This window comes from Lissotriton helveticus, chromosome 1_1 (assembly GCF_964261635.1).
Source record: "Lissotriton helveticus chromosome 1_1, aLisHel1.1, whole genome shotgun sequence".
Classification (NCBI taxonomy): domain Eukaryota; kingdom Metazoa; phylum Chordata; class Amphibia; order Caudata; family Salamandridae; genus Lissotriton; species Lissotriton helveticus.
The window spans coordinates 255280646-255301920 of record NC_136057.1 but is presented as its reverse complement, the minus strand read 5'-3'; the positions used below and the strand labels follow the sequence as shown (position 1 = coordinate 255301920).

The 21275-nt window shown below is 42.0% G+C and overlaps 1 pseudogene; it reads right to left on the bottom strand.

Moving 5' to 3' along the window:
- The window catches only part of LOC144761676 (mas-related G-protein coupled receptor member D-like), a 40039-nt pseudogene extending 19025 nt beyond the window's left edge, over positions 1–21014 (bottom strand).
- Positions 21015–21275: the final 261 nt, after the last annotated feature.

Below are 21275 nucleotides of genomic sequence, written 5' to 3'. Positions count from 1 at the left end.
CTTATAAAGAAAATCACTATCACTATAACTGTTATTGGAATTAGTATCTTACCTATAATTGAACTACCTATTTCTTGAAACCAATGCTTAATTGCTGAGAAACTTTTACCCAGCCTTACAAGGACACCTTCAACCTCCAGTGGTTCAATTTCTCTATGCAAATCTGTAATATTTATAATATACTTTTCAATGTTCTGACTTTTATCTGGAATATAAGTACAACAATGTTGACCTTTCAAAATTCCACAGACTCCTCCCTCTTTTGCTAAAATTATATCAAGGGCAAGTCGGTTTTGCATTACCATAGCTCTCATAGCAACCATTTCAGTATTGACCATCAGGAATCCTCCTGCTGTATCTGTTGATAATTTATCAACTATTGTAGACAATTTTCTGATTCTATTTGCATTTAACGAAATTCCCACTGCTGGTATCAGTGCTCCAAATACATCACCTATTATTTCTAACACAGTTTCTCATCTTTTTCTACTTAGAACTTTACCTATCTCATGCTTTCCATTAGTACCTCTATCTACATGGAAAATTTTAGGAAAGACCAAACCCACATAACATGTCCCAAATCAATGGTCTGGAAGTCTATAATAGGCTCTATTCCCACAAATGAAATAAATTCCAGGAAAAACAGGACCATTTCCTCCTTTAAATCCCCAACCCCCTATAATTCTTTAGGTGTCTTCACATTGACTTGCACCCACAACATAATTGTCATACATTGAATTATCTCTTCTAATACAACATTTTCCCAACATTGGTGCATCTATATTAATTGCTACATTCACATTCTTATCTTCAATATTCTCATCATCAAATGTGTAATATTTAGATTTTGCATGTTTCATTTTCTCATTTCGCTTGTAAGCAATTCTTCTTTCCTCAACCATATTTAAAAATGCCTTTTCCTCAACTCTCATTTTACATGTCAAATTATGATTAAAGGCATACTCATGTGTTAACTCATCTACTTCTAGAAAATATTCTCCCATCACCTCTGCATGTTTCCTTTTATTTAATGTGGCATCAATCTTCAATTTTGCAAATATTTCATCTACATTGGAATAATGATATTCCAATTTCCCAGTCTTGTAAAACAAACTTGAAATTACACTGCAAGTTACTCCATATGTAAGAGGAAGGTGGTGATAGGTCACCCCTTCTGACACTGATGCTGGCAATTTTACTCAAACATAGCAATCATCTATATTCATAGTTTTAATATACTCAAGCAATAACTTTGAAAAAGTATTCTTGGTGTAGTCACTAATAGACCTATCTTGTTGCAACTCTGGCTTGTACACATGAGCCTCATGCACTTTTTCTTTCTCAATTCAAGTTCAAGTTCAAGCATTTATAAAGCGCACTACTCACCCAGAGGGTCTCAAGGCGCTAGAGGGAGGGGTTCATTGTTTATCGAATAGCCAAGTTTTCAATTCTTTTCTGAAGGAGATGTGATTCTGAGTAAGGCGGAGGTGGGTGGGGAGTGAGTTCCAGGTCTTGGCAGCCAGGAAGGAGAAGGATCTGCCGCCCATGGTGGTTTTTCGGATGCGCGGGACTGCGGCGAGGGCTTGAATGGATGATCTTAGTTGGCGGGTGGGATAGTAGAAGGACAGTCGGGAGTTGAGGCATTCTGGTCCTAGATTATAAAGGGCCTTGTGTGCGTGGGTAAGAAGGCGGAAAGTAATTCTTTTGTTGACGGGAAGCCAGTGGAGGTTTTTTAAGTGACCGGTGATGTGCTCTTGGCGCGGGATGTCTAATATGAGTCTCGCTGATGCGTTTTGGATGCGCTGGAGCTTTTTCTGCAATTTTGTTGTGATTCCGGCGTAGAGAGTGTTGCCATAGTCCAGTCGACTCGTGACCAGTGCATGGGTGACAGTCTTTCTTGTTTCGAGGGGGATCCAGCGGAAGATCTTTTTGAGAATGCGAAGGACGTTGAAGCAGGAGGACGATACGGCGTTGACTTGTCTGGACATTGAGAGAGAGGAGTCTAGAATGAAGCCAAGGTTACGTGCATGGTCAGTGGGTGTGGGCGCTGATCCCAAAGCTGAAGGCCACCAAGAGTCGTCCCACGCTGAGGGGGAGGATCCAAGGATGAGCACCTCAGTTTTGTCTGAGTTGAGTTTTAGGCGGCTCTGTTTAATCCATTCGGCTACTTCTTTCATACCTTTGTGAAGGTTGTCCTTGGCGGTGTTGGGGTCTTTGGTGAGGGAAAGTATCAGCTGGGTGTCGTCGGCGTAGGAGATGATGTTGAGGTTGTGTCGACGTGCGATGGGGGCGAGGGGACTCATGTAGACGTTGAAGAGGGTGGGACTGAGTGAGGAGCCTTGAGGTACGCCGCAGATGACTTCGGTGGGCTCTGAGTAGAAAGGGGGAAGTCGGACTCTCTGTGTTCTCCCGGCTAGGAACGAGATGATCCAGTCCAAGGCTTTTCCTTGTATGCCGATGTTGTTGAGGCGTTGTATGAGGGTGCTGTGACAGACAGTGTCGAAGGCGGCGGAGAGGTCGAGGAGAATGAGGGCCACTGTTTCACCGTTGTCCAGGAGTGCTCGGATGTCGTCGGTCGCCGCAATGAGGGCGGTCTCGGTGCTGTGTTTGGCTCAAAAGCCGTTCTGTGAGGGATCAAGGGAGTTGTTGGATTCAAGGAAGGCTGCGAGTTGGCTGTTGACGGCTTTCTCAAAGACTTTGGCCGGGAAAGGGAGGAGGGAGATGGGTCGGTAGTTTTTCAGTTCTGAGGGGTCTGCTGTTGGTTTTTTCAGAAGGGCGCTGAGTTCGGCGTGTTTCCATACTTCTGGAAAGGTGGCTGAGTTGAAGGAGCAGTTGATGACATCGCGGAGTTGGGGAGCGATGATGGAGTCAGCTTTGTTGAAGATGTAGTGGGGGCAGGGGTCAGAAGGTGAGCCAGAGTGGATTGAGTTCATGAGGCGAATGGTATCTTCAATGGTGATTGGGTTCCAGGAATTGAGGTAGTTAGTTGGAGGGGTGGGATCAGAGGGGGGTGGGGTGAGTTGGTCATTGGGAGTGTTCTTGAAGCTGTTGTGGATGTCGGCAATTTTGTTGTAGATGAAGGAGGATAGCGCATTGCAGAGGTCTTGGGAGTTAGTGATGTCGTTGGATGCTGCGGGAGGGTTGGTGAATTCTTTGACGATATTGAAGAGTTCCTTGCTGTTATGAGAGTTGTTGTCGAGACGGTCCTTAAATGCTGATTTCTTGGCGGAACGAATCAGTTGGTGGTGTTTGCGGGTGGCTGTCTTGAGGGAGGTCATGTTGTCTGAGGTTGGTTCTTTTCTCCAATTCTTCTCCAGGATGCGGCAAGTTTTCTTGGATTTTTTAAGGTCATCATTGAACCAGGGAGCTTTTTTGCTGAATTATTTCAACTGGTGTTTTTTCAGGGGTGCTAGTTCGTCCGCACTGTGTGTAATCCATTGCCTGAGGTTTGTGGCCGCTTGGTCTGGGTCCGTTGTTAGGGTGGGAGTGTTTTGGCTGAGGGATGCGAGGAGTTGGTCGGTGGTGATTTTGTTCCAATTTCTTCGGGGAATGGGTTGTGGACGGTTGTGGGTCAGGGTTGTTTTGTAGCTGAAGTGAACACAGCTGTGATCCGTCCAGTGGAGAGCTGTAGTGTGATCGAAGGAGATGTGCTTGCTGGAGGTGAAGATAGGGTCGAGCGTGTGTCCGGCTGTGTGAGTGGGGGTGTCGACAAGTTGTTTGAGTCCGAGATTGGACATGTTGTCCAGGAGGGTGGTGGTGTTGTTGTCGAGAATGTTGTCAAGGTGGTAGTTGAGGTCTCCTAGAAGAATGTAGTTCTCGGAGGCGAGAGCGTGCGGGCTGACGAAGTCTGTGATGTCGTCGCTGAATTGAGATCGGGTGCCTGGGGGCCTGTAGATGAGGGTTCCTCTGAGGGTGGTCCTGGGGTCGGTGTGGATCTGAAAGTGGAGGTGTTCGGCGGTTGCAAGATTGTCGTCAGAGCTGGTTGTAATTTTGATGGTGTTTCTATGGACGATGGCGATGCCTCCTCCAGTTTTTTTAATGGTGCGGTCTTTTCGAATGATCTTGTAAGTGTCCGGTATGGCTATGGCGATGTCGGGGGCAGAAGATGCGTTTATCCAAGTTTCAGTGAGGAAGGCGATGTCAGGTGACACAGTGTCGATTAGGTCCCAGAGTTCGGTTGTATGTCTGTGGACCGAGCGGGTGTTCAGTAGGATGCATTTCAAGTCGTTGGGTTCGGAGCTGAGTGTGGAGGAAGTGTGTTTGGTGAGGGTCCTGCAGCAGTTGAACTTACAGGAGAGGCAGGAGAATGGGCCGTGGGTACGTCCTGGGGTAGCTACGCAGCATAGTGGGGTGCGTCCTGCGTTGAGGGCGAGGAGAGTAACGGTATCATAAGTTACTCTGGGGGGTTGGGAGCGGCGTAGGGCAGGGGGACGGGCGCTGGGCGCGGTCCAGGCATGGACGGGCGTAGACGGGCTTACCTTTGGCGCACCTTCGGCGCGCAAGGGGCGCGTCCGCAGCGCATGACCGCTGCGCATAGACTGTTCTGACATAAGTGCATAGAGGAGGGGGCGGAGCGTGGGAGGAGCAGCTGGGAGGCGGGTGCGGGGTGGAGAGGACGGGCTCTGAGGCAGGACAACAACCAACAAAATGGAAGGCAACAATAACAACACCGAATCAGGTTGGGGCACCAAGCGCTATGGAGCAATGGGGAGTGAAAGCGCTAGCAAAGTCCAATGCGCACAATGAGAAAAACGAGCAGGCAATGATAATGCAGCAGAGATAAAATAACAGTAAAGCGCTGTTTAAATTAAGTTGCACACGCTGTTATCATTGAGCAGGCAGCGGTCTAGGCAGGTAGAAATTCGATTTGTAAGCAGGCAATGCAAGTAAGTTCCAACGATACCCAGGCAGGACAGGGAGCGTGGGAGCGACAGCTTCCGATGGTATCAGGACGGTCAATTGGCTTACTTGAACTCACATTCGGGTTTAATTTTGTTAAATTAGTTTGGAAAGGAATCACAATAGCTAAAATTATCCATAATATAGTCAACAATCCCATCCATATCGTAAAACATCTGCACCATTTTCTAAAAATAGAACATTTCGTCTTGTGGTTATTCTTTGCCATTTTCTCTAACACTGTTTCTTCGACCTTATGTCACCTGTAATTTTCACACAACACAGCTCTCTAACAAGTTTTCTTCGACCTTGTGTCAATTTCTATTCTAAATAATGCTATAATTAGATTTTCTAACAAGTTTTTTTCGACCATGTGTCTACTCCGACCTCTTCTATATTTACAAAAACCGTCTCACAGGACTTCGGACTTTTTACTCTAATATAATATACTTTGATCACCTATCTTTTCTCTTAGATGACCTTTTGACTCACTTTTCCCAATTGATTTTGGGTCGTACAGATTTTCTTGACTACTGTTTACTTCAACAATTGGTGGAAAAACAATATATGTCCACTCAGGTGATTTGTATCCCTGATTTGGACGTCTTACTCTTTTTGGCCTTTGAACAATCTCTATTTTCTTTCCCAGTGTTTCTTTCTGACTGGTAATTTCGTTCACTAGCTCTTCTTGTTCTTTTGTCGTATTCACTATCTTTAATCTTAATCCTCCAGTCCCTTTATGCTAATTGTCCCCTTTACAGACTTTCTTTATCTCTGGCTCTACAGTGTTATGCTATACTCTCCAAGCTCTTTTTCTTGTGCTTTTTCTGAATGGAGTCTCATCTGCACTGTCATCTGTTTCACTTTCAGTGTCTTCCACTGTATCATTGATTATGATCTTCACAATGTCTTTGTCTTCATCAGATTTAGTTTTCTCTACTGTTACTCTGTTAGGAACTTTTTCATAACTAGTACTTGGAATCTCATTCTTGTCGTGAGTTACTTCCTCTTCCCCAGTTTCAGGATTTCCGTTCCTGCTTCCAGAGTTTTCAGTTTGCGTTTCAGTTTTCTCCTTTTCAACAGCTTTCTCTTCACTTTCTGTTGCGTCTTTACTGGTGCTTGTTTTTACCGATTCTCGATCTTCAGGTTGATCTTCCGAATCTGGTATTTCAACAATCTCCCTTTCACCTTCACCTTCAGACGCAGAACTGGCTTCTGATAATTCCAGATGTCCACGTTCTTGTCGATCTTCAGTATCTGGATCCTTTTCTGGTTCACCCTCAGAATCAGAGTCAGTTGTACTTTCACCGTCGTATGGGTATTCAGGTTCAGGCACACGGATAGTGTGACTAGCATGAACCCACCTTTTCAATCCAGCACACTTAACTGCAGTATTACTGACCAAGATCACTTGACGTGGTCTTTGCCACCTTGGTACCAAACAATTCCTTCTGCGATGAACTTTCACTCTTACCCAGTCCCCATGGACTAAATCATGAGCTGGAGTTTTCTCTTTGTGATTTGATTCAGTTCCCACCTGGTGGAGCACGGAAGTTACTACATCAGATAGATTCTTGCAGTAATCCAGTATGATGCCATCATTAATAACTAACAATTTATTAACTGGTACATAGGCCTGTCTCATCACCCTGCCCATTAAGATCTCGTGTGGACTTAATCCAGTTCTTCTGTCAGGTATACTTCTCAGTGTCATTAAAACAAGTGGCAAAGCATCAGCCCACTTCATTCCTGTTGCCAAACACATCTTTGCAATCCTGTTTTTAAACGTTCCATTCACTAGTTCAACTACTCCTGAAGCCTCAGGTCTATATGCACAATGTAGCTTCTGGCGAATGTCCAGAGCTTCACAAATCATCTGCATTAACTCATTTTGAAAATGCGGGCCTCTGTCCGATTCAATCGTGACCGGAAACCCGAAGCGTGGTATTATTTCACGCAAGAACAGTTTTGCAACAGTTATTCCATCATTCCTTTGCGTGGGGAAAGCTTCTACCCATCGAGAGAACAAGCAGATTATCACAAGAACATATCTAAGTCAAATAGCCTCTTTGGGACCAAAGCTGTCCATAATCATGAACAACCCCGTAACCATATTGACTATCGTTCACTATGGTTACTTTCACCTCTTTTCCCAACTCACATGCTCGTATCAAAGCAATCAACTCCGCTATCTGAGCAGAATGAATTCCTTTCAGACAAGATGCTTCCAATACTTCTGCCACTGTACAGAGAGCATATGCAGCACTTAGAACACCACTCTCTGTTCTCAAGCATGATCCATCCACGAACATTACAAAATCTGATTCTAGCAAAGGTTCATCATTAATGTCTAAACGAGGCTTTGTGCAATATTCCAGAACGTCCAAACACTTGTGATCAAGCTCACCTTTCACTTCTGCTTCAATAGTGTCAGGTAACAATGTCGATAGGTTGACATTCACACACCTTGCAATTGTCACATTTTCAGCTCCCAATATTATTTTCTCATAACGATTCATTCTGCTGTTGGTCACCTACTGAGTCTTTGCTCTTGTGAAGAGAATCTCCACTGAATGAGGTACATACACCCTCACAGGAAATCCCATCACAATTCCTTCACTTTGTTCCAGACTTACACTGGTTGCTGCTACTGCTTTCAGACAACCTGGCAAAGCCTTTGCAACAGGGTCCAAAACAGCTGAGAAATACGCAATTGGTTTTCTAATTCTTCCATGCCTCTGAATTAATACTGACAGAGCACATCCTTCTTGCTCACTGCAATACAGTTCAAATTCTTTTTTGTAATGAGGCATTCCCAAAGCTGATGCTTCACACAGTTTAGTTTTTAGCTGTTCAAATGCTTCCATCTCTATATTATACCTTGGTCAAAACAATAGGGTCTCTGATGTCTACCTTTGTCAGTCTCTGCAATGGTTTTGCAATCAATGAAAATCCACTTATCCACTGTCTGCAATAAACTACCATTCCCAAGAACATTCTTACCTGTCTTTGGGTTTTAGGTGGCTGCATTCCTTGTATCATTTTAATTCTCTCAATTGTAACCTGTCTAATTCCTTTGGCAATCTTGTGACCTAAATACTGTACTTCTTTCTGGCAAAACTGTAATTTTGATGGAGACACTTTATGTCCCTCCTCTGCCAAATGATTCAATAAGGCCACTGTGTCTGCTACACAAGTATCCTTTGTCTTTGATGCAACCAATAAATCATCAATATACTGCACTAACACAGATTATCCAGGCATGCTCACATTTTCTAGTGATTTCTTTAGCAGCTGATTGAAAATCGATGGACTCTCAGTGTACCCTTGCGGAATTCTACACCATGCTAGGATACAATTTTGGAAACGAAACGCAAACATTGGTTGGCTTTCTGGATGCAATGGAACATTAAAGAACTCATTGTATACCACTCTGCATCATGTGGTATTTGGTACAGAATCACTGCTGGATTCGGAACAATTGGACAACATGGGACTACGATTTTATTAACCTTTCTCAAATCTTGCACAATTCTAAATGTCCCGTTTGGCTTTTTCAATCCCATAATTGGTGAATTACAAGGACTGCTCTCAATTTCTCGTAAAATTCCCTGCTCAATCATTTTGTCAATCACTGGAGTAATTCCTTCAATTACCTCTGCAGTCTTTTTATACTGAGGTATATTCGGATAACTTGCACCTTCTTTAATGGATACTTTCACAGGATCAACTCCTTTCATCAAACCTATATCCTTCCCAGTGAAGTCCCACACACTTTCTTTTACTGCCTCTTTCAGTTCAACAGGAATTTTCTCTTTATCAAAAACAGGAAACATTTTATCTTGTTCTGCCTCAATCATGAGCATTGTCAATTTATACAAACTATCTTCATCTGGAGTCTGCAACTCTATGCCATCCGGTGAACAATATATGGCACAGTTCATCTTACACAATATATGCCTGCTTAACAAATTAACAGGACTGCTGTCACAGACCACAAACCGATGCATATCTTTTTATGTCCCAATCTCTATTTCAACTGGTTTTGTCAAAGGAGTGTTTATTTGTATATTAGCCACACCTACAACCTGGATTGTCTCACCCGAGAGAGGAAGATTTTGAATTTCCACTGATCTAACAGTAGAACGGGTAGCACCAGTGTCCACTAGAAAAGTTATTTCCACATCATTCACCTTTCCGCTCACAAATGGACCTGACTGATCTACCTCAAGAGTGGCTCCAAGCACACACTCTTCTTCCTCCCTCAGGCACCGTCAGAAACGTTCATCCGGCTCACTGCCATTCTCCTCTTGCAACCAATATTGAGGACACACATTTGCTATTTGCGGCCTTTTTACCTGCTCACCTCCGCTGAATCCTGTCTCTGCACTGTATCTTTGCTGATTCCCACTGTAGGTCAGTGGCGGTTGCGGCACCTGACTTTGCTGATTTGCTATCTGCTGTTGCTGCGGTTGCTTCTGATTTTCCTCAAACTGCACCTGTGGATTCAATTTTGTATGTTCCCCATTAACTCTAGGCGGACATTTGCACTCTCGTTTCCAATGCCCTATCTTGCCGCAATTAAAACATGTCATTTTCTTTTTCAATTCATCAATGTTCCCTACCAATTTAGGTTTGCCTTTGAACCCACTTTGATCCCCTGCACTCTTGTTCTCTGTTGTGATGGTTCGTGCAGATAATAGACGAGATCAGCGTTGATTGAAGGTAGGTTTTATTTGTAAGTATAAAACAGCACAACCTGGCATCCGACCACCTCGACAGTCCAGTGCAACTGACACTGTTTGAGTGCCGTCAGCCTAACAGTCTAAAAGAACATAGAATGCACACAGGCATCCATGAGACCACAGTGCATCCACGAGGACACACGAGTCATAGAGAAGATACACATCATAACACAACTTCTTCCCTAATAGAAATAAAACTAGAGAAAACAAAATGCAGAAATTAATAAACAACATAATCATTGAGATATTTGGGAGGTCTACGTGCTCTAGGTGGAGAATCCTGTTGAATAACTATGCTGTGCCCACAGCCAGCACCTACATCCAAACTCTCATCATCAGACAACTGAACAGCAGGATCCAAAGAAGCACCAGCCTCTAACAAAACCCCAGAACAACCTTCATCCTCAACCACCTGTTTGACAGAACCACCCTTCTGATACAAAGCCACTCTCCTTAAGTTCCACCTGTTACCACCATCCAAGATGACAAAAAACTTGCCAACATTAACCACACGATATGGACCCTTGAACTTTCACAAACCAGCTCGAACCCTACCAGACTTGACTTTCACCCAATCACCAACTTCAATCTTATCTCCAATGACAACAGGAGCACTTTCACCATCAGAGGAAATCCAAATCTTAAGCCAACCAGGAACTATCCGAGAACCAGGAACACGTCCCCTCACGACCTGAAAAGGAGATTTTGCTGGCTCGGCTGACTGTTTGAAGTACCGACGGAGAGAGCGGGGCTTCATTTTCCTGAGCTGTTTGCCAGGTGAGGTGAGGCAATTCCCCTTACAAATTAAGGAGGAAAATGGAAGTGTACAGGTGACACTTTTTTCTGTTCACAAATGTCCTGTTGTTTCACACATTATCACGTTATGCAGTAGCAATTAAGTTTATGGGTCCTGAGGAAGCGGTTGGTATAATATATGACCTTTACCCGCAGAAACATGTCGACCAGATAGCCCAGTCAGAAGTTATTTGTTTGAATCATCTGACTTTTTTGCACTATTGTTGTTTTTAACATTGGAGGTGCATGACCTTAGAATAAAGTAATGTTTGTATGCACTATCTAATCTTATACTTATATTTTTCCCTTCGCACTTATTTTTTATGCACTGCTTTCCGTTACTCACAAAAATATATAAAAAAACTTACCAGACATTCATCCACCACTATATTTCTCCGATATATATCTATGGGGTTAGAGTGGTGGTCATACTACTGTGGAGTAGACCAAATGATGTACTGGGAGCCCGAAAATGAGTAACTGATGGACATTTTTCACAGTGGTTGATTGTCCAGTCTGTCCTCTACACAAACAGTAGCAGCAGACACATAGCCAGCTATACATAGCATGTCTTGAACGTATCATTAGACCCACAGTTATTTGTTGTTTCTTAGTGATTTTGCTGTGACACCATGAACAGTGGTGCGATAGGCCCACACCATATCGAGAACAATTTTCTTCGGAGGTAAATCATTAGCTAACGCCAATTGAATGGTGCCTTTAACCATTCTATTAGTCCTCTCAACAATACCATTTCCCATGGGATTATACAAAGACGTGCAAGAATGCTTAACGCCCCATTTGTCAAAGAAACACTTCATGTCATTAGACGTTAATTGAGTGCCATTATCAGTCAAAATCATTTGAGGAACTCCTTCCTGCATAAAAAGATCTTCAAGAACAGAAATTGTAGACCTAGTTGTGATGTCTCGCATGAATTCCACACACAACCACCTCGAATGAATATCCACAACCACCATGGCAAAACGCATATCTTCGCACAAATCAGAAAAAGGACCTATGAAATCCAAAGAAATATTGCACTAAGGTTTGCCAGGATCAACTATATGACCCATAATGCTTTGACTGCCAATCTTCAGCCTCTTCTCACTGTCTTTGCAAGCACCACAAGCTTGAACCCAATCTTTGACCTGTCCATCCAAGCCTGGCCACCAAAACTCTTGTTTGATCCTCCTAGTGGTCAAACCCTGGCCCAAATGACCTTCATGCACAAGATTGAAAATGTGTAACCTGAGACCAGAAGGTGGTACAAAACGATCACCTCTCATGATGATATTTGAAGAGGACACTGACAATTCATCAAGAATTTTCCAATAAGGCCTGATAGAGACCGGGACTGAACTCTCACGTGGAGCCCCATTCTTAATCAAAACCACGAGACCTTGCAAGATGGAATCTTTCTCCATTTCAGATACCCACTGGGCCTTGGAGAAAACACCCAACGAACCCCCACAAACATCACCGACAGAAGCCACAGCTTCCTCATTATGCAAATCCACCAACAAGTTTTCATCAACACACTTCCAATCAAGAGGCAAACGGGACAAGCAATCCGCCTGAACATTACCCCAACCATGGATAAAAACCACCTCATACAGATACTCTTGAAGCCTGGCTGCGAACCTGGCTAAACGTGCGGAACCCTTCCCTGCACCCCCAGCTGACAAAATGTTCATCAAGGACTTGTGGTCAGTACGTATAACAAATTTCACACCCCACAAATTCACCCTGAAGTGTTCCACACCCCACGCCGCAGCAAGAGCCTCCCGCTCAATCACAGAATAGTTTCTTTCCGCTAGAGTTAACGTCCTAGACGCAAAAGCAATGGTTTTCTCGGTGCCAGCCTGTAACTGAGAAAAAACCACTCCAACACCAATGAGACTAGCATCCACAGTTATGAAGGACTTACAAGAGGGATTAAACGGAGAAAGAATCCCCGCATTGCAAATTTCATTTTTGATATGACAAAAGGAATCATCTTGTGATTGCTGCCACGTAAATCTAGCTCCCTTCCGTAACAAAACTCTCAAAGGTTCAGAAATATCCGCAAACCTAGGAACAAATTTGGAATAAAATTCGACAAGTCCTAAGAAGGACCTGAGTTGATCTTTATCTGTAGGCCGCGGAGCACTCTCAATGGCCAACAGTAAGTTTTTCTTAGGAGAAACACCGCCACTGGAGATGGTGAAACCTAGATATTCAATTTCCTCTACTAGAAAGGTGCATTTGTTTTTGTTGACAGTCAAACCAGTATTTCCTAACCTGTACAACACTTGACGCAAAATGGTATTGTGTTCCCTAACGGACTTTCCTGAGACTAAAATGTCGTCCTGAAAATATACGACACCCACCAATCCCTCAAACTAGTTGGACATCATGCGCTGAAATACACTCGATGCCGAAGCCAATCCGAAAGGCATACGAGTGAATTGAAATGTGTCCTCAGTAGTAATAAATGCGGTAAGAGGTCTTGAGTCGTGATGTAGCCTGATCTGGTGGTAGGTGCTTCTGAGGTCAATTTTGGAAAAGAACCTACCACCTATCAATTGCAAAAGTTCATTAATATTAGGCAACGGGAAGGTGTCAACAATTATATCTCTGTTGAGAGATCTCACATCAATGCAGAAACTAAGACGGCCATCTGATTTGAGCGTCAAAACTACAGGAGAGATCCAAGGGGAAACCTCAACTGGTTCAATCACTTTGTTATCGAGTAGATCACAAAGTAATTCTTTCAAACCCTGCCTAACTGACAAAGGCACTTTTCTAAGTTTATGTTGTACTGGTGTAGCATCAGGTTTCAGGACAATTTTGTGGACATAATTCTTGACACAACCTAATTTGTCTGCAAAAACACCAGAAGCATCATTTAAAACATCTCCAATTGACAAGTCATCGTCCACAACCATGACACAATTGGGAGACCTCGGATTAATTACAATGTGTAGGTCAAATTGATGCATCCAACCAAGAATTGGTGGACCATCTTTGGCAATATATACTTTGCCTTCAACACTCCTGGAGCCAAAAGTGATAACTCCAAACATGTAGCCAAGAATATCAATAATTTGACCTTGATACCCCACTGGACTGATGTCCTTTTCGGACAAACACACATCTTTCCACAATCTGGTGAATAAGGACTCAGGAATGATAGTGAAGAGAGAACCTGAATCCACCATCAAAAACACTTTTTGGCCGCATACAGTGAATTCTACGGAGGGACGCGTGAGTCTCCAAGTATTATTATCAGTAACAACAGCAACAAGATCATGATGTGGAATGACCAATATTCTATTAGAAGTTTGGAAATTGTCAGGAGACTGTAAAACGTTAACCTTAGATTTGCTCTTGTCAGTACTATCGCTTTGTTTGCACATCCTTGAATAATGCCCTTTTCTGCCACATTTCCTACAAGTTTGTTCAATAGCATAACATTTTTTAAAATCTCCCAAATGAAACTGGCTGCCACAACGCCAACACTCTTTCCCTTTAGGTTTAGAAGTAAAATTCGGATTTGAAAAGACTTTGTTAGTACGTTTTGCAACTACACTCACATCAGAATTGTCTTCAGAAGAGGATATTTCAACATTGCCAATTTGTGAAGAAGAAGAATTTGAAGAATTCCTGTCACGACGCTCAAGTTCTTTAATGCATTTTTGTGACTCTTCAATGACTTTTGCCATATCAATGGCATCCTTCAACTAAGGGTCTTTAGCCACCCAGAGTCTCTCCTGAATCTTTCTATGACGGCATTGAACAATGAGCTGATCACGAATAAGTTCATCATTCATGACACCAAAACGACACTTAATAGACAATTCACGCAACCTAGAGACAAACTCATCTATGGTCTCGTGTTCAGCTTGCGGTTGTGTGTAAAATCTGTATCTTGCCATAACTAGATTGACTTCTTTGGCAAATCTAGTCTCAAGCCTTGTAAGAGCTTCCTTAAACACATCATCCATGGGTTGACCGTTTGGACCCATAGCTACAGGCAAATACTTGAAAATGCGCTGGCCCTCATTACCCAAGGTGCTAAGCAGTAAAGCTTTCTTCCTCTCAGGATGGAAATTTTTGCCATCCAGTGCAACAATGTAATTCTCTAACATTTCAACCCAATCTTCCCAATCAATAGAAGGAGTACCAGGGAGAGATAAAAACATGGGAGGGGTAACAACATTAGTATTAATTTTGGCAGCATGTAGATAAATAACTTGTGTGGATAAATAATTGTGAGCACAAAATAAATGAGCAAATTCAGTGTGTAAATTTACAGCATATAAGTACAATAAATGAAATTACTGAGTGAATTAGTGCTGAGACCAGATTTCAAATATGCACAAATAAGGGTGTGCAAATCACCGTGAGAAACCGAAGTTCAGTGTTGAGGAAGTGTGACAATGGCAGTCTCTTGAGAAGCGATGAAAAAGTCAAACGTGTAAATCAAACAAAGTTCAAAGTTCGATCCGAAAGGAAAATAGGTGTTCAAAAAAAAACTAAATTGAACAAAATTTGAAAAGGAACTGAGCGCTGTAGCGAAATAAATTTACAGTACCTTAAACATGGAAACAACTGCACAAATTAATTGATGGGCAACAAACGAAGAACACTGGATTCCGTGTGAAGTCACCGCTGAAAGAAAACAAAATGGAGGCACGTTGATGACGTGAAGCGTTACGCATGCCAGCCACAAGTTGAGAGAAATAAAATGGCTGAAGAGCGCTGCGTTGCACGATAAACGTGCGTTCCAATGACGTAAGAGGTGACGTGCAGTATAAAATTCAGCCGTTGGTTACGCTCCGCACAAACCAGAAGAGGAACACAGCTCAAAAGCCGAAATATACAGAAACAGTACCCCAGGAGATGTCGGAACGTGAAGACCACACGGAAATCCAAAAATTATGAGGATTACCAGGCTGTGCAAGCAACCGAAGAAGAAACAACAGGAACCGCCGTAAGTTTCGTTTCAAACATCGTCACCAAAAATGTTGTGATGGTTCGTGCAGATAATAGACGCGATCAGCGTTGATTGAAGGTAGGTTTTATTTGTAAGTATCAAACAGCACAACCTGGCATCCGACCACCTCGACAGTCCAGTGCAACTGCCACTGTTCGAGTGCCGTCAGCCTAACAGTCTAAAAGAACATAGAATGCACACAGGCATCCACGAGACCACAGTGCATCCACGAGGACACACGAGTCATAGAGAAGATACACATCATAACACACTCCATCTGTGCTACTTGTTGTTCTGCCACTTTCACTTGTGCCCACATGGCTTTCTCTTTTAATTTCTTTTGTTTAGCATCAATATCCTCACTACAACATTTTGCTTGTCTCAGTACCTTGTCTACTGAACTCGACTGCCAATCCATCATGCTGTGTCTAATCATGTCTAAAATTTCTGCTCTCAATCCATACACAAATCTATACACAAAGTGGCTCATGTCTTTCTCATTTAATTCCTCATAGCCACTATACTGTTTGAAAACTAACAACAACCTTTCATAAAATGAATGCACAGTTTCTTTTGGCTCCTGAGTAGTCCTGTCTATCTCTACCCAATCAGTTTCTTTTGGAGGTATTTTGTTTTTCAACCATACTATCACTTGTTCATACTTCCTCATCATGTCTGGTGATGGGGCTCCTGTTTTCTCATCTCTGGGATACTCTTCCCTTGGCCAATCCACAGATATTTTATATTCTGTCCATAAATCCATTGGCACTACTATTATTATTATTATTATTAAAATTTTATATAGCGCGCAGTTACCCTTGGGCATCCCGGCGCTTTCAAACTATGTCAAACAATCCATCCAAATCAATCCACAGTACCTTTGACACCTTTACAAATCTGTCAACTTGCCTATACCATTCTACTGGCTTTTCTCTTTATCTGGGGAAATCATTCGTAAATGACAATATATCTTGACTGCTCCAGGGCACATGTACATACCCTCCTCTAGGTATTTCTCTCATAGGGAATTCAGTTGCCACTTTTCCTTTTTCTCTAATTGGGAAAGCTAAAGTAGATTTATCACTATTTTCTTCTTCTTTGCCCACTTGACTCTCCAGTTACCTACATCACCCCATTTGCGTAACAACACAATCAATTCTTTTATCTGAAGTATTCTTCCTGCAGTGTTCATGTTTTCAATGTCCCTTTCTGCAAAATCTACTCGATAAATTTTCTGCAATGATTTTATTTTAGAAAATTCTATTCCACAGTCACTTGCCACTTCTTCTAGTTGATCATACATTGTCTTAGCTCTCCATGTTATACTTTTACATAAAAACATGAGCTCATCATCCTGGTAAGTTTTTAATCTGTCTGTCCCAATTGTTCCAATTCATAATTCCTCCATATCTATTTTTAATTTGGCCACATCCAGCACTTTAGATTCCTGCTCCTTTAATTTCAACGTTTTTATCCATTCACTCAATTCTTTATCTGATGGACCCATTGGCGTTTGTGTTAAATCTATTTTGTCTGCACTCCTCTCTGGGGTTACGGAGTCAGATTCTGCTCCTGTCGGGAATCCGCATGTCAAATTTTTATTAAAAGTTAACTCTGGTGGATCTACACTCGTATTCTGCCTTATTTCTCACAAATCGAGATAAGTACTTTCTCTCGCTCTCTGTAGGCTTTGTTGTAACGGATTGGTTAATCTTGGCTCTTTTATTTTCTGATCATCAAATACTGGTATCACAGGTCCTATCGTTACTGGTACAGTTACAGCTTCCATATTTTTAGTAAGATTTTGAATCAATTCATGTGTTGAACGCTCATAATCAGACATACTCGGCTGCTCATTACCTCGTCTTTCTGGACTTAACACAGTTCTGTGTGAGTCACTACTTTGTACAGGAGTACCTGTAATTCTAGCTTCTCCTATTGGTGTACTCGGGATATATCTTGATTCTACTCTTTCAGGGAAATCTCCGAAATTTGATGGTTGTCTTGGCGTTTCATCTACTTTTTCTTCTGTCATCGGGGCATTTGGGGTGGTCCATAAAGAGCTGATATGGGGGCGGTCTCCTATTTAGTGTTTCTTCTAAAGCAGCATCCTCTGATTCGCTTTCACCCTAGCTTTGATTTCCTAATTCAGTATTCTTTTTCCTTCTTTGTACTTTTCTGTCCCTCATATTCTTCTACCAATCTGACGGGATACATGCCATCACACATACTTCCATCCCTCCATCTTCGCATTCTAGTCTCATGTGTTTCTCTACACAAATCTCTACCTCTACCTCTTGGCCTAAGATACTTGCTTAACCTCTCACTCTCCATTTGATGCATCTCATCTTCCCATTCAACCAATGCTTCAAACTGAGTTGGTCTGGGTCTCGGCTCAAGTTTCATCATTTTGTGTCTCAAATTTCTCAAAATTGCTACGTCAAACGATCCTCCTTCTGGAAAATCTAACACACCATCATCCTTAGTATAGTGTACCCAATTTTCCAACCAAACACACGTATGATAACCATATTTCGTCAACATATAGGAAGCAGGTGTTTTCGGTGAAGGAAGTACTTTTCCCTTTCTCGTAACTACCTCTTTGTCTTTTACAAACACGTTTTTCAGCCTTTTGAACCACGAAGATTTCTTCTTGGCATCATCATAATAGTAGTATGACATTTTTGATAACTTTTCCTTCCTTTCAAAAGATCGCGCTAATGCACCAGTTAGAACATGATACGTCACTATAATGCTTAACCAATAGCTTTTGCTGCTTTCTGCGATGAACCTATCAGCTCCTACTCTGTCTCGGTCAGGTGGACCAATCCCAGCGCGACACTTTTGACGTCACCAGCGCTCCGGCTTCTGCAGCGACAACTGACCCCTCCTTTACAGCTTTTTTTTTCAAGAAGCCGTATTTACAAGATATTTTACAAAGTCAGTTAGTAACTTACACAAAACAATTCCACTAATCTGTTTCGCTAATAAAGTGATAGAATTTTCAATCGCACAAGTATTCTGTAACCGGAGTAGACGGCGCTTATCTCCTCAGAATGTTAGACTCGCCGATAAAGCAACAGTACTGGCTTTACCCTTCTATCAGGCAATAACAATCTCGTTTCTCTAGGAAAGCACATACAGAGATCTTTTTCACCTCCTTAGAGCCAATTCCAGAGTTTCACTTGAACACGTATTGCAATTTCATTTACACACGTTCATACGGAAAACCCTATTCATATATACATGAACTCTGTTTTATCAGTAGGCAGCGCGTCCATCTATCCCACCACAGAATTCCTCTATTGTCAGCAAAAGAGAGACGCCACTCCCTTTACCCTTCAATCAAGCTCGGGTTAAGACCTATTACTCACCCAGCAGTAAGTTTTAATCGGGAAGAACGGAATGATCCCTATACTTGAAGGCTGAAATTTCAGAGACTGTCCTCACTATACATTTATCCTTATACACCTAAGGTCCCTAAACAGTGATAAACGACGATACCACCGCAGTATTCGGAGATCCTCCTTTTTTGAAACAGACTAATTCACTGTGTGACTACCTTGCCACACTTCCTCCACCTGCAGACGGAGGCACTGGCTTCACCCAACACTTGGAAGCCTTTCCAGGACTACATATAAATTAATACAAACTCAACAGATGTTAGTCATAATTCTGTACATCAAACTATATAGTACTTTATACATAACCCTAGCTAATTTCCTTATAACCACTACTCTGCTACCAAGATATAACTGCTACAGCGTGGCTCCAGAAATCATTTCTAATCAATACTCACCATTTCCCTGAAACCTTAAAACACACAACTCATGCATCAGTGGGGCCCATAACACTGCGCATTTACCCTGTTCACTTACACTTGGCTTCAAGGCTCTGGTGAATCGCAATGGAGAAATGCTGTAACATTTGGTGGAGTGTCTAAACCTATTTAACTATTTATTATTTACACCTGAAGAATATTACACTTAACCATGGTTATATTCAAATATTTAATTATTCAGACACACCACCATAGTGGCAATGGATCTACTAGAATGAAAATTAGGCGTAGGAAAATCACAAGACCAGCTTTTAAAATTCCATTTTCCCAATTTTATTAATAGCAAAACTTTATTATGTCCGACATTTAAGCATTAATCAATCTTTATTCAGTAAAATCTTAAACTTTATTTCAAAATGATCATTTTATTTTGAGGTCAGAAAAAGTTGCATTTTAGAATTGAGTTAAAGTTTAGTAAAGAACAGATAGTTCCAAAATCATTCTCTCCTAACATCCCTAACACCCTCATCTTATCCTTTCAATCCTGCAACGCAAACAAGTAAAAAGCATCAAAGTTCTTACATCCAGGAATCGGTCAGCAATCGGGCAGCATCTCCGATAGAAATTGAAAAGACGACCCCAACTAGACAAACCCAGGGGTTTTTATACCCTAAATACCTAACTTAATCTATCTAAAATGTAGCTACCATCTCTTATTTGGTTTCTGATTGGACAAAATCGGGGTGCGTGAACATCTCTTCACCATTACAGCATAATTTTCACAACGTATCAGCGGGAAAATAAAGGGTCTTTGTTTAAGTCAGTCCGTGGCCTAGGCGCTTCCTTGCATTTGAAACATGCATCAACTTTCTCAGGCTCTGAGCATTACATCGTCCATGCTTGGCACCCATCCTACGTTCCGGGCCATGGTAGCCTTGAACCTCCTCGAGCACAGGCAGTTCACTCTGACTTGCAGGTTTTGGCACGCCTGCGCTGTCCAACTCTTGCTCACAATTTACCCAAGCGGCCATTTTACCCATAGGCCTCAGAAGCCACTTTTGGAACTATAATAGAAACAAACACAAATTCATGTTACTTAAAACCCATTCTGTTTACCTCCCACCATACTAATATTTCCCATTAGTTGTTACCTAGCAGATAAGCCACATAAATGCGTTTTATACTTACAATTTCGACCACCTCTTAACACAGAAACGTGTACAACAAGCACATTTAAATTGCGTTTGTTTACGACTAAGCTGCACATTAGTTCACAACACGATAACAATACATATTAGCTGATTTTATTGCCACATGCAAGCAAAATTAGTATCCCCATGTGTAATAGAAAGAAAATAATGTGTGCATTTTACTCTATGGTTGGTTAATTTCACAAAAAAGTGCAATTAGTAAATATTAACGTTATGGGACATTAACTTCGAGAGGGGTGAACAAAATTTTGTGTTTGCCACCTCGCTCCATCACAAATACTACTGTCAATGGGTCCACAGCTGATTTTTGTTTTAAAACAGAAGGACTGTGATGCACATCACCACAGAGATGAAGATGAGATAGATTAAGTCAGCGACAGCAAGGTTGATGATGTATATGGTGTACTTAGTTCTTTAGATTTTAAAACATAGATACCAGAAGACCAAACTGTTGCCATAATCCCAAAGAAGCGGAGAAGGAAAATGAAACCAGCTGCAGTGATGCAACTGGTGGCAGATTCAATTACTAGATTGTCTTCCTTTGTCTCATTAAAACCTAGAATATTGGTGATGTTACTGGAAATGCTTCCTGTATCTGCCATGGTTGCGTCTTTAAGTGCTCTATTGGGAAAGAAGATGAATCTTGTAGTAAGTGACCGAACACACACCATTTGTAAGTAACACTTTATTCAAGTATAGAAAACAGGACGACATCCATAGCCTGCCAGTCAGGTGCTGCCAGGGAGTGCGTCTTGGAATGTTGACAGCACAAGGGTCAGCCCAACCGGGGCAGTAACAGAGGGGGAAAACGGAATGTACCAACTTACATTTTAGGTAATTACAACAAATCTCTTTTTAGTTGC